Here is an 11,253-nt window from a genome sequence, read left to right as displayed (position 1 = left end):
TATTCTGAGTTATATACATGAATTAGATATAACTTACTAGTTGTTAATTATTTAAATCTTGATGTTTTTCCTTCATATATATTGTTTAATTCCAAATTCAATACATGCTGCTGTACTTATATGCTGTGGATATTATGAATACAAATAATATAGACATCAAAATAAGATATAAAAGGAGAGCATAAATCTAATAGGACTAATTCAACAGGCATTTCCTACATGTTTTTAAAAAAAAATCCCCAATGACATATTTCCTTCTGTCTCATGATACAAAAGAAAATTTTTCCACTTTCTGTCTCCTTTTTTTAGCAATGCTTCTCTGAACTGCCCAAAGTCTTAGGACATCCTTCTTTTCTTTCATGTGGTGATAAAACTGAATGTAGTCAAATATAAAATTCATGTGACTTGCAGCTCTGCTCTTCTCAAACCCATATCACACCGATTTCTAGTGTCCAGTGTGATGAGATTAAGTTCCAAATATCCTCTTAACAAAAGTGTTTTAGCATGGAATACTTAGGATTTTGCTTGCTAGCAAGTTTTTAGTCTTGTAGGACTTATTTTTATCTACTTGCTTTGGACTGAAAATGAATATTTCCTACTACTAGCTTGTTTCTGTCTCTTTCTCCTCGTGTCTTCTGTGTTTTTTTGCTTTCAAGATGTTGATAGATGCTGTGGCCATGCTTATTAGGCTCATGGGTATTCCTAAACTATCTTTATTATGAATTGCACCTTTTAAAATTTTGAATGTCTTTGTCCTTGTAGTTTTTTTGACCTTGAAAAGATTTTGGTTTTGTATTTCACAGCATCTCTTGATGAGATCATGATCTCTCCTCCTTCTTCTACCCTCCTCCCCTCTCTCCTCTTTTGGCTTTGTTTGGGTTTTATTTCCAAATCTACCCTCACCATTCCCTTCAGGGTCAACCTTCTCAATTCCATTTAGATTTTTTTATATATATATATAGTTGTTTTTGTTTTGTGATCAAATGAAAATTCTTTCTTCATTGTTGAATTTAACTCATTTACAGTTATTGGTAGGACAGATAAACATGGTCTTAGTTCTCTTATATTATGCTGATATATTTTCTAGTTTTATAGATGTTAAAAAGCATTTTTCTTTGTTTTCTGTTTTTGGTGTACGTGTGCACATGCATGTTAGTTGTGTAGTATTTCTGATACTTCGGGGTTTATATTTCTGTGGTTTCGTTCTAGGGGTCATTACACTTTTCATTCCTCACAAAATGTTTGGCTACAGATCAGTCTGATCTTTTTTCTTCTTTTGGTGAGTGTTATTCATCTTTTAATATGTTTTACTGACCTCTTCTATTTTTCATTATTGCATGGATACCCTACTGGGTCCTTCTATGTATTTTGTTCACCTTTGGATGAACTGGACTTTCCTGTACCGCTTTATTTGCAAGTTTTCTGAAGGGTATCAGAGAAGAATTCCATTCTTATTGCTGTTCTTTTCTCTTGCTTTGGAAATTATGACTTGTTTGCAGCCATATCTCATGTGGTTTTGGGAGAAAACAAAGCAAAAACCTGCTTTCGATGGAGCTTGTTTTGGCAGCTCAGCTCAATCTGTTTCTCACAACTGTGGTGGCGAGAAAGGGATCTACCTCTTGCCCTGAGCATGTGTTTTGTGGTTTTGGAAGGATTGTGTTCATTTGTGCTTTCTGAGCTGTGCTGCTGTCTGCATCGCCCTGGTTCTGGCTCAAGAATATTTTTCCAGCTCTCACCAGAAGGAGAAGGGGAGGATGCTTACTGACTTAGGAGCAGTGCTCATACTGGGAAGTTGAGTAGAGGAAGGGAAAGTCGCTGGAAATTTAAACATTTTGGATATCAGTCCTTTGTGTTACATTTTGCAAATATTTTCTCTCAGGTGGGGCTTGCCTTTTGTAATGAAGATTACAGTTTTTATGTAGTCAGATTTATCCATATTTTTCCCTTCTTGCTCCTCTTATTTAAAAAAGGTTCCCACCTCTCCCAAAGGTTATAAACAAGTCTCCTATTTTTCCCCACACTATCAGACTTTTGCTTTTTCACATTGAGTCCTTTAGGGCATTGAGAATTGATGTGTGTTATTAATGCAATGCAGGGATCTAAACTGATATTTTAAAAAAAATGTACAGCCAATTGTTCCAACACTGTATGGGCAAATTGAATAGTACAGCCTTTCCCACTGCTTTGAAAAGCCACCTTTTAATATTTTCAGCTCTAAATAAGTGGGATTGTTCCTGAATACTTTGTTTCGTTCCACTGATGTATTTGTCGTTTCCAGAACTTTTATTCACACTGTTTAATTTCCTGCAGTGCTATATTATACCAAGCAAGTGTTCCTTCCTTCCTCTCAACATTTCTTTGCTATTCATGTTGTGTTTCTCTGTTACATGACTTTTAGGATCAGTCTGTCAAGATCCATAAAGTTCTACAAATATTAGGATGTTTATGGAACTTTCATTGAGCATATAAATTAAGGAAAAATGATCAGTGTTGGCATTGAGTGGCCTCCTGTAGGAGTGGACCCCTCTCTCCATGTAGTCAGTTTACCCTTCAGAAAAGTTTTAGAATGTTCACTTGGTTCTTGCACATTTGAGAGATTTATTCATAGGTGCTTTATAGTATTTTTTTTTAATTATGACTCTTATGAATGCAATTTTTTGTTGTTCATTTGGTTGTTCCAAGTATATAGACAAGCTATTGGTTTTTTCTTGGTTAATCTTGTATGTGACCATTTTATGGCCTATGCCTCACTCATGGCATTCTTCACAGTTGGAACATTTCCCTGCTATTTCTTTCTTATTCTTCAAGGGGTAGCTAAAATCCTAGCTGCCTTCATAAGTGTCTTTCTTGAAAATGCCTTTTCTCACCAGTTTCCCTTTTCTCAGAAAATTGACTTTGCAATCTATTTATTTACACATATAAGGTCTTTACTGTTTCCCCAATGTCTTGTTTTCTCTCCAGATTATAACCTGTGTAAGCATTACCATCAAGTGTCAAAATTATTCTTTTTGTACCAATGATTTAGTTATGAGACTGTAATTTTCAGTAATTTTCTAATATCCATTGTTATATCCACAGACTGGAATTATTGTAGCATATTAATTAGTTGTAGCATATTAATTAATTCTAAGAATTCTGAAAAGATTTATAAAGAACATATGCTTTTCAAAGGAATCTGCTTTTTTTCTTGTTTTTTTTTTTCCCTGCTGAACCCATCAATGATAACAACTAAGATGACTCATTCCTCTGCTTAGACAGTTGCCTTTCTGGAAAGAATTTGAAATGAGAGCAAAACTCTGAGAAGGTGGTCTTCTAATCACACAATTCCATCCACAAAGAGTGAATAAGAGTCATGGATTGGGAGGTGTTCAATTTCGAGTGCAGTTTCATTGGTCCTGGGTATGATATGCCCCGAAGCATTTTGTCATCATAAATAGAGGAGGTTTATGAGTCTGAGACCCAGGGGATCAGATCTGGTGTGCCGCTGCACTGCCTATTACAGTTATTTACATTCACACTGGAACTGAATTGGTTTCTTGTTTCTTTTCATTTAATAATGTTTACATTGTGGAAATAAGCTGGCAATAAAATTTCCTGGCCATTTTTAACCTAGCCGGTGATTTCTGCCTTCTCTGGAAATGGAAGTGTTGCTTGGTTGATTTTGCAGCCTCCTTTTTTCATTCCTCCCCCCTCCCCCGCCCCACCCGAGTCCCTGGCCCCTGTTTTCCAATCAGGTTCTAGATGCGGATCTGTTTACCTGCGTCACCTGCACAGCTGGCTGCTCCAAGGAGCCTGGATGTTCGTATTTGACTAGCTTTATATTACACTTGGGGGATTAATTACCAAGTACAAGCCTATAAAGAATATGGAAGAATATAAAATACTTTTGGTGCGGGCTCAGTGGAAGGGAAGTTTGAATCAGCTTCTACTCGTTAAGGTGGCGGGGCTAGAAATCACACTTTATATGAGACTGTAAGTGACTTTAAGATGAGGTTTCTTTATTTTCTTGTGCAGGGATCATGAATATCTGACTCTGGTTCAGTTTACGGGTAGCAGGAATGTATAATTAATCCTTCACATTAGGATTCATGTGTGTGTGTAAATGTATCGTCTTAAACACAATCCATGCCCTAATTTTCATAGCGTGGAAGTGTTTTTCTCAGGGCAAGCATGAACCTAACAGCAAAATCACTGGGAGGGGAGTATTTTAAGGGGAAGATGAAGAGTCACTGAGCCACCTGGCACATTCTTCCCAGGGGTCTTGAAAGGTAGAAGAGATTGCCATTCATTTGGAAAGAGAAAAAGGAAATAAATATCTCCTGAATATTATCTTTCGAACCTATGTTAATGAATAGAAAACCCTTCCTTCACTTAAGTAATCTCTTTATACTTTCAGGATATCCCTGGAGCAGCCGTAGGAGTTGGTGGATAATTGAAATATTTTGTACAATATTTTCACTTCAGAATCTGACTCTGGTGTGAATGTTATGCCCTGGCTTGACAAGCATATAGAAGTTAGGGTCTGAAATTAGCATATTCTTGAATGCTCACGCTGGGCCCTTGTAACTGAGATTTACAAATATTCCTTTGCAGCTGGGCAGCCAGAAACATGTGCCCCTGGAAGTGAAGCTTTGGGGAAAAAATTTTTTTTATACCGATACATGATGAGAAGACCTAATAATCTTCATTGCCAGCTATCCCAAACAGGGAATTTTGCATTTTAGTCGGGTTAAATGCAAACTTAAACAAATGAGTGGTCCGAGCACATGGGCTAATTAGTGATTCTCTTACATCAGAACTCCTGGCAGAGCCCTGGTACTGAACTGCATGATGCTTCGCCACATAACTCTCTCTCTTAATTGTCACGATGTATTTTTTTCAAGACTGGTTCAACTTCATTGCTATGCTGTTTGTTCTGTGACAGTCCTGCCTGGAGGCTGCTATAGCGCACGTCTCGAATGTGTGTGTAAGTATGTAGATTTATATGGAGAAATAGTCCTTTCTCACCAGTGGTGGAATAACTAAGGTTGGGGGTGTGGAGAAACCATCTTTCTGGTTCTAAATTGGAAAGTGTGAACCTGAATGTCTTCAAGTAAGAGTGAAAACACCCTGGCTGAGTCCTCACATCGGAGCTTACCCCCGGGGGGGGGCGGTTCCTGCTTACTTGCGAGTGACCTGAGGAAGGGCTGGCTGAGCTATCTGTGGGACATTGTGCTCCGGAAGCAGCCAGCGTGGTCCTCCGCTTAGACGGGACAAGTTAGAGGCACAAAAGGCTCTCCTTTCATTCTTTAAACCAGTCCCGAGCTTTGATCTGGGTTCTGGCCGTTAGAGACTTTGTTAGTAGCCCAAGGGAAAGCCCTATATTTGGCTAGAATAAAAATGAAGCTTCCTGGTAAGGGTGGAATGTTCTGTGTTTCCATCAAGACCTGGCGATCTGCTGCCTTTCAGCCTGGCTTTCTGCCTGCTATTTCTGGAAACCAGAGCCATTTCAATAGGGTGCTGAGTTGTCAGGAAGGTCATACTACTTTGATCTTTCTGAACCACTTCTCCAGGTAGGAGCCAGTGGGAACCTGGGGAGAAACCCATTCTTTCTCCGTTAGATATAAAATGCTCCCACTGCCTTGTACTAAATTTGATGTGTACAAGTGACAGGCCATGCTCTGACACTCGGTGAAATAAATGACGGGTTATAAAGTTATGGGTGTGTCCTTTCTGCACTAGACTGTGAGCGTCTAGTTGATGCCATGTCTTACTGACCTTGGTGCTCCCCAAAGCCTAGCACAGGGCAAGAACTCAATAAATAGGAGATTGAAGCTCAAGGTCAGGAGTTCGAAACCAGCCTGAGCAAGAGCGAGACCCCATCTCTAATAAAAATAGAAACAAATTAATTGGTCAACTAAAAATACATAGAAAAAATTAGCCGGGCATAGTGGCGCATGCCTGTAGTCCCAGCTACTCGGAAGGCTGAGGCAGAAGGAGATTGTAACTATGTAAACCTCAGGTAACAGGGCAAATAGTTACTTTGTGATAAGTAAAAAGCCACTATAATAGGTATGATTTTTAACTGAAAAGATGTGGCTAACATTTAGAAGTTTAAGCTTTACATCTCTAGGAGTAATAAAATAGAAAATGAAGTGGACATTCTGAACTTCATATTATATCTGAAAGTTAAGCTCTACTAAGGTTTTTGAAAGCTAAGTGTGGATATAAATGAAGATCAATGAGAACAAGAAGGGATTATTTATTCAGAGTTTGCTCTAGCAAGGGAGTTGGCCACCATCACTTGTGTTTGGAGTGGGGCAAAGGGAAGGCTCTGGGAATGCCCTTGTCGGGTGCTGCTGGCGTGGGGAGGCTGGAGGTGGGGTGTCCTACGGGAGTGGTTAGGGGTGCACGTTGGGCTTTCTCTGTTGTTCCTAAGTTGGACGTGGGGGCAAAAATTAGGGAAGCTGTTAGTCGCTAATGAAGTCCTGGCCACTTTGAGCCAATTGTTACAGGTTATTTTGGCTTCCTGCTTTGGTTGCTAGAGATGGCGGTCTGACTTCGGGAAAAGCTGACTTGTAGAGAGTGGGTTGACTCCCTGGCTGATTGCTGCAGATCGTGGGTCAGAGTTCTGTGTGTATATGTGGTCTGGACATTGTCCTTTTCTGTATTTGGTCTCTCCTGGTTTTGAGGGTGATACAGTAACAGTAAAAAAAAAAAAATTAAGACACACATGGAAAACCCTTCAAGTAATGGGAGAAAACTTAGCTAAAGGTTTGTCTATACATAAGGAAGATTTTCCTTGTGTTGACAATACTCGGTAACACTCCTGAAATGGAGTGGTTCTGACCTTAATTTTTAGGAGCTATCTAGGCTGTAATAATCAGAAATGTTCAACTGAGAGAATTTTCCAAAGTGACAGTGAAGGAGTCCAATTTACTTAGCTTTGTAATTAGAACAAACGTGATTCCTGAGGACAACAGGGATGATAAATCATTTCAGAGCAAAATGTGGAAGAGATGCAAAAAGGAAGGATGAAAACATTCTGGAAAGTCAGGGGAAATGCAGGCGCCAGAGGTTACTGCAAAATGAATGGATGCCTTAAAGGTCAGGTGTGCTATCAGCCGACACACAAAGTGGAATTAAAAAAGACCAATTGAAAATTACAACAGCACAAGAAATAATTACAAGGAGAAGCACTGATGAGATTAAAAAGTGTGTAACAAGAAAATAGCTTGAAGTCTGAGGAGTCTGAGGCAAATCATTAAAGCAGATACTTTATCAAGGAAAATGCCAAGAAGATGGTATGCTTTGTAGGAAATACAGGTTTTGATTCTGGTAGTTTGACTACAGATTAAAGCCTTCTCATTATGAAATAGATGAAAATTTTCTTTCTTTCTTTTTTTTCCTAGTGAGAGGTTTTAAAGAGAAAAATTATTAAAATTTCAATAACAAACGGGCACCAAAACAATAAAAGGGAGACACAGAAAATAAACCTTCGGTGGCTCATGGTACTATAAATTTTGATCCATAAAAATTCAACATTCTCAATGTATGCTATTTTCATTTTGAGGTTCTTAGTTGCTTTTGTAAAATTTTTGTATTTAGAAAAAATCAGGTTGGTGATAATATATGTTCATACCCAATTAATTTAAATACTGAATTATTTTCAAAGAGAATGCCTTTATTTTTAATAAGACAGAATATGAATAAATAACAAAATATAATATCATCTTCACTAAAAAAATCTTTTGCTTTCCAAATATATCCAAGAGAGCAGGGTAAGAAGAAGAGAGCTAAGATATTAAAATAATTTATTCATTATAAATGTTACAATTTTTATTAAAGGAAATTTAGAAACTACAGACAAATAGAAGAGAAATATTAATAACTGCAGTATTCAATAAAATCTTCTTTAAAAAGTTTTAAATTTCCTTCCAGCATCTTTCTCTTAAGTATAATTTGTTTTTTAATACATCATTTTAAATATCATTTTTAAAGTATTTTCTTCACTATGTAATCATAACATTTATGATTGAGGAAAAGGATCACACAATTTACCAGCATTTCGTACCTGGAAGGACAAATTGGCTACCTTCACTTTGCCAAATGTTCTTTTATAATTATTTTATAGGAAGAGTCCTCTTGTGTTCAATCTGATTTCTTAGTCAAATGAGTGGAAACTTTCACAGAGACTTTCCTGTACTTGTATTACTTAACTTGAGCTTTCACAAAAAATTTTGGGAAGGTAACTGGTTTAAAGTCATGCAGAAAGCTTTTCAATCTTTAGAGTTTTGTTTTGATTTTTTTTACTTCAAATGTATCCTTTTCCTCTCTAAAAACTTTAAACATTTTTGTAATTCCCCAGTTTATTTTGAAAACTATTTTTTTCTGATATGTAGCCATATGAATTTGGGTTTAAATGAGAGGAAATAAGCTGGCCTGCTCATGAATATACTAGATAAAAATCAAGAAGTATTAAAGGTGCTCCAGATTGAGTCCATAAATCTTTCTGTGTTTCCTATTTTTTAAATGTACGAGTGTGCACTATGGGTGTGTGTGAATGAAAACACTTCTCATCTAGAGTCTGAGCTCCTAGGAAGGGGGCTATTGTTATTCAGTAACATGCCCTGGGACAAAAAGAGAGGTGATGGGGTGGCGGCGGTGGTGGTGGTGGTGGCAGAGGTCACTGTCCTTCATCAAACTAGCCACACAAATTTACTCAAGAGGTAGATTAGACCATCTAAGTCTCAATAGGCTTAAATGTTGACCTGGGCCTTCAAGTGATCTTTTACTTCACTGTGTTCTATTTTGATGTTCTATATGATGTTTGTTCAACTATTTTTGTAATTGGGGCAAGGTGAGAGCTTCGACTAGTCCAAGAACACTTCATATACCCCATCAACTGTCTGAATCAGGGATTTTTATTTATTCTGCCAAACACAACTGATTTCCACCTACAATTATTTTTCGACACAAGAACCAGTAAGTCCACTGAAGAAAGAGATGGTGCTGTGGGCTATGGGACATTACCGCACTTCACACTGACTGAGACGTGCAGAGCCTCAGGGTCTGCATTGGGTGTTGGTGGCAACAGGGCTGGAGCCAGCATGGGTGGGCCTTCTCCAAGAACTCTCTGCAGCACCTGACGCATAGCTGGTACACAGTCCCCAAATTGGAGCCATTCTTGCAATAAGGATCTTCAATAATATTAAGTCACTTCTGTGGATCATAGCTCCCACGAAGTTCAATTTTAGCTTTGCAGTTTTTCACTCGATTGCTTTTTCTATTCAGGTCTCTCAGATTGCTTTCATCCATACACAGTGCACAATCAAATGTGGTCAAGTCGTCTTTGGTAATCTGTCTTGCTTCCTGGGCTGCGTGGATGCCATGATTTCTCAGGCGGCTCTTGGGTTCCCACCTGAAACAGCACCGCTGCTGCGGGCCCGATTCTCTGAAACATTTTGATCGGTTACACGTTTTCTGAAAACTGGTTCTGCAATGGGTGGCTGATGGATATTTCCCAGACACACACAGGCATGACTTTGGGCACTTGCTCTGCCGACTTCCTGCACAGAGGTGCTGACGGCCACGCTGGGCCTCATGCGGACTTAAAACGTGTGGTTATGCAAAAATCTCAAACACACACAGGGGTAGAGAGAAGAATCGGATAAACCCTTGTGTATGATCATTCACTTTAGCCATGAGTCCTACTTTCTAATTTAAGTTCGAATCTTGTGGCATACTTGTGGCGGCAGAAAGCATTTCTGGAGGAACGTTTTGCATTCATTAACAAGATTATTCCCACACTGAGAAACGGCAGTCATAGTGAACTATGTTGCTTTAAATGCTGATGAAGGGGCTGGTGTGGGAGAGGACATCGACTGGTTCACAGTTTTAGGTTCCTTAATGTGGATAATTCAGTCTGTTTTGGCGATTGAAAGTTAAGATGCCCAGCAGGACTTTAGTGATTGTTACTGCAGTCAGGATATAGAAATACGTGGATGGTTATATAAGAGGAGATGTACAGTGGGCATTGGCTCATGCAGTTATGGAGGCTGAGTGACTGACAGTCGCTATCTGCCGCTTGGAAGCTGGAGAACTGGGAGAGCCAGCGGTGCAGTTCGGTCCCAGTTTGAAAGTCTGAGCACCAGTTCTAACGACAGAGGACAGAAGGCGGATGTCCCTGATCGAGGAAAGAAAGAACAAATTCGCCCTCCCTCTGCCTTTTTGTTCTATTCAGGTCCTCAGTGGCTTGGCTTGGATGATGCCCAGTGAGGGCAGATATCTTATTTACTAGTCTCCCGATTCAGAGGCTAATTTCTTCCAGAAACAGCTCCCAGACACACCCAGAAACAATGTTTTACCAGTTAACTGGGCAGCCCTTCAGCCTAGTCAAATTGACACAAAGATTAAGTATTACAGGTGTTTGTTGGACACCCTCACCCCTTACATTCCTCTTTTCAATTTAACAAATTTTAATTTTAACTTTTCTGTTCTTGAGTTCTCAGTTTTGATTCTTTCTTGGTTGGCTCAAGGAAGTTTTTCAGTATTTTGTGAAAGGAATGATCCTTAAATATAGTACATATTGTCATATTGTATTATGGCATTTAGCATAAAAGAAAAACTATAAATAGGAAAACATTCTTTTCCTCATCGGGTAACCTCTTTTATTTATTTTTGCCTATGCTGTGGATTTTTTTTGTTGTTGTTAAATAATCTTTGCCATTAAAATCGTTGTGGTTCATCTGTTTTGTTTGAATTGACTTGGCGTGGGGTATGGTGGTATTCTGTGAATATTCTCATTCTCGGGAAGGCTCTGAGTTGTGTGATCTTCATGTCTTCCCACTGTCTATTTAATTCCAGAGGTGGCCTGATGCCTCCCTCCCCCAGATGTGATCATGGTTGCCTCTTCTGCCGCACTAGCTACATGCCAAGAACAACGCTTTCCACACATTACTGGTTTATTTCATGTTTGTCATCTGCATCCCAGATTCCATATTTTTTTTTAACAGAAGCAGCTTAACTGTATATTACTTCCAATATCAATTTTTCTCTACTATTTTAATTGTAAAATATACATAACATAACATTTACTACCGGAACCATTTTTTAAGTGTATGGTTCTGTGGCACTAAGTGCATTCACATCTTTGTATAACCACCACCACCATCCATCTACAGAACTCTTTTCATTTGGTAAAACTGAAACTCTGTGCCCATTCAGCAATAATTCCCCATTCCCCCCGTCCAGCCCCTGGGATCCACCATTCTA

General features: G+C 38.8%; 1 pseudogene; it reads right to left on the bottom strand.

Annotated features, from left to right (window-relative positions):
- Positions 1-9,018: 9,018 nt before the first annotated feature.
- On the bottom strand, positions 9,019-9,584 carry LOC105862743 (low molecular weight phosphotyrosine protein phosphatase pseudogene; annotated as a pseudogene).
- Between the last annotated feature and the right edge of the window lie 1,669 nt (positions 9,585-11,253).

This window comes from Microcebus murinus, chromosome 17, assembly GCF_040939455.1.
Source record: "Microcebus murinus isolate Inina chromosome 17, M.murinus_Inina_mat1.0, whole genome shotgun sequence".
In the NCBI taxonomy this organism is placed as follows: Eukaryota; Metazoa; Chordata; class Mammalia; order Primates; family Cheirogaleidae; genus Microcebus; species Microcebus murinus.
This window is presented reverse-complemented; position numbering and strand designations above follow the sequence as displayed.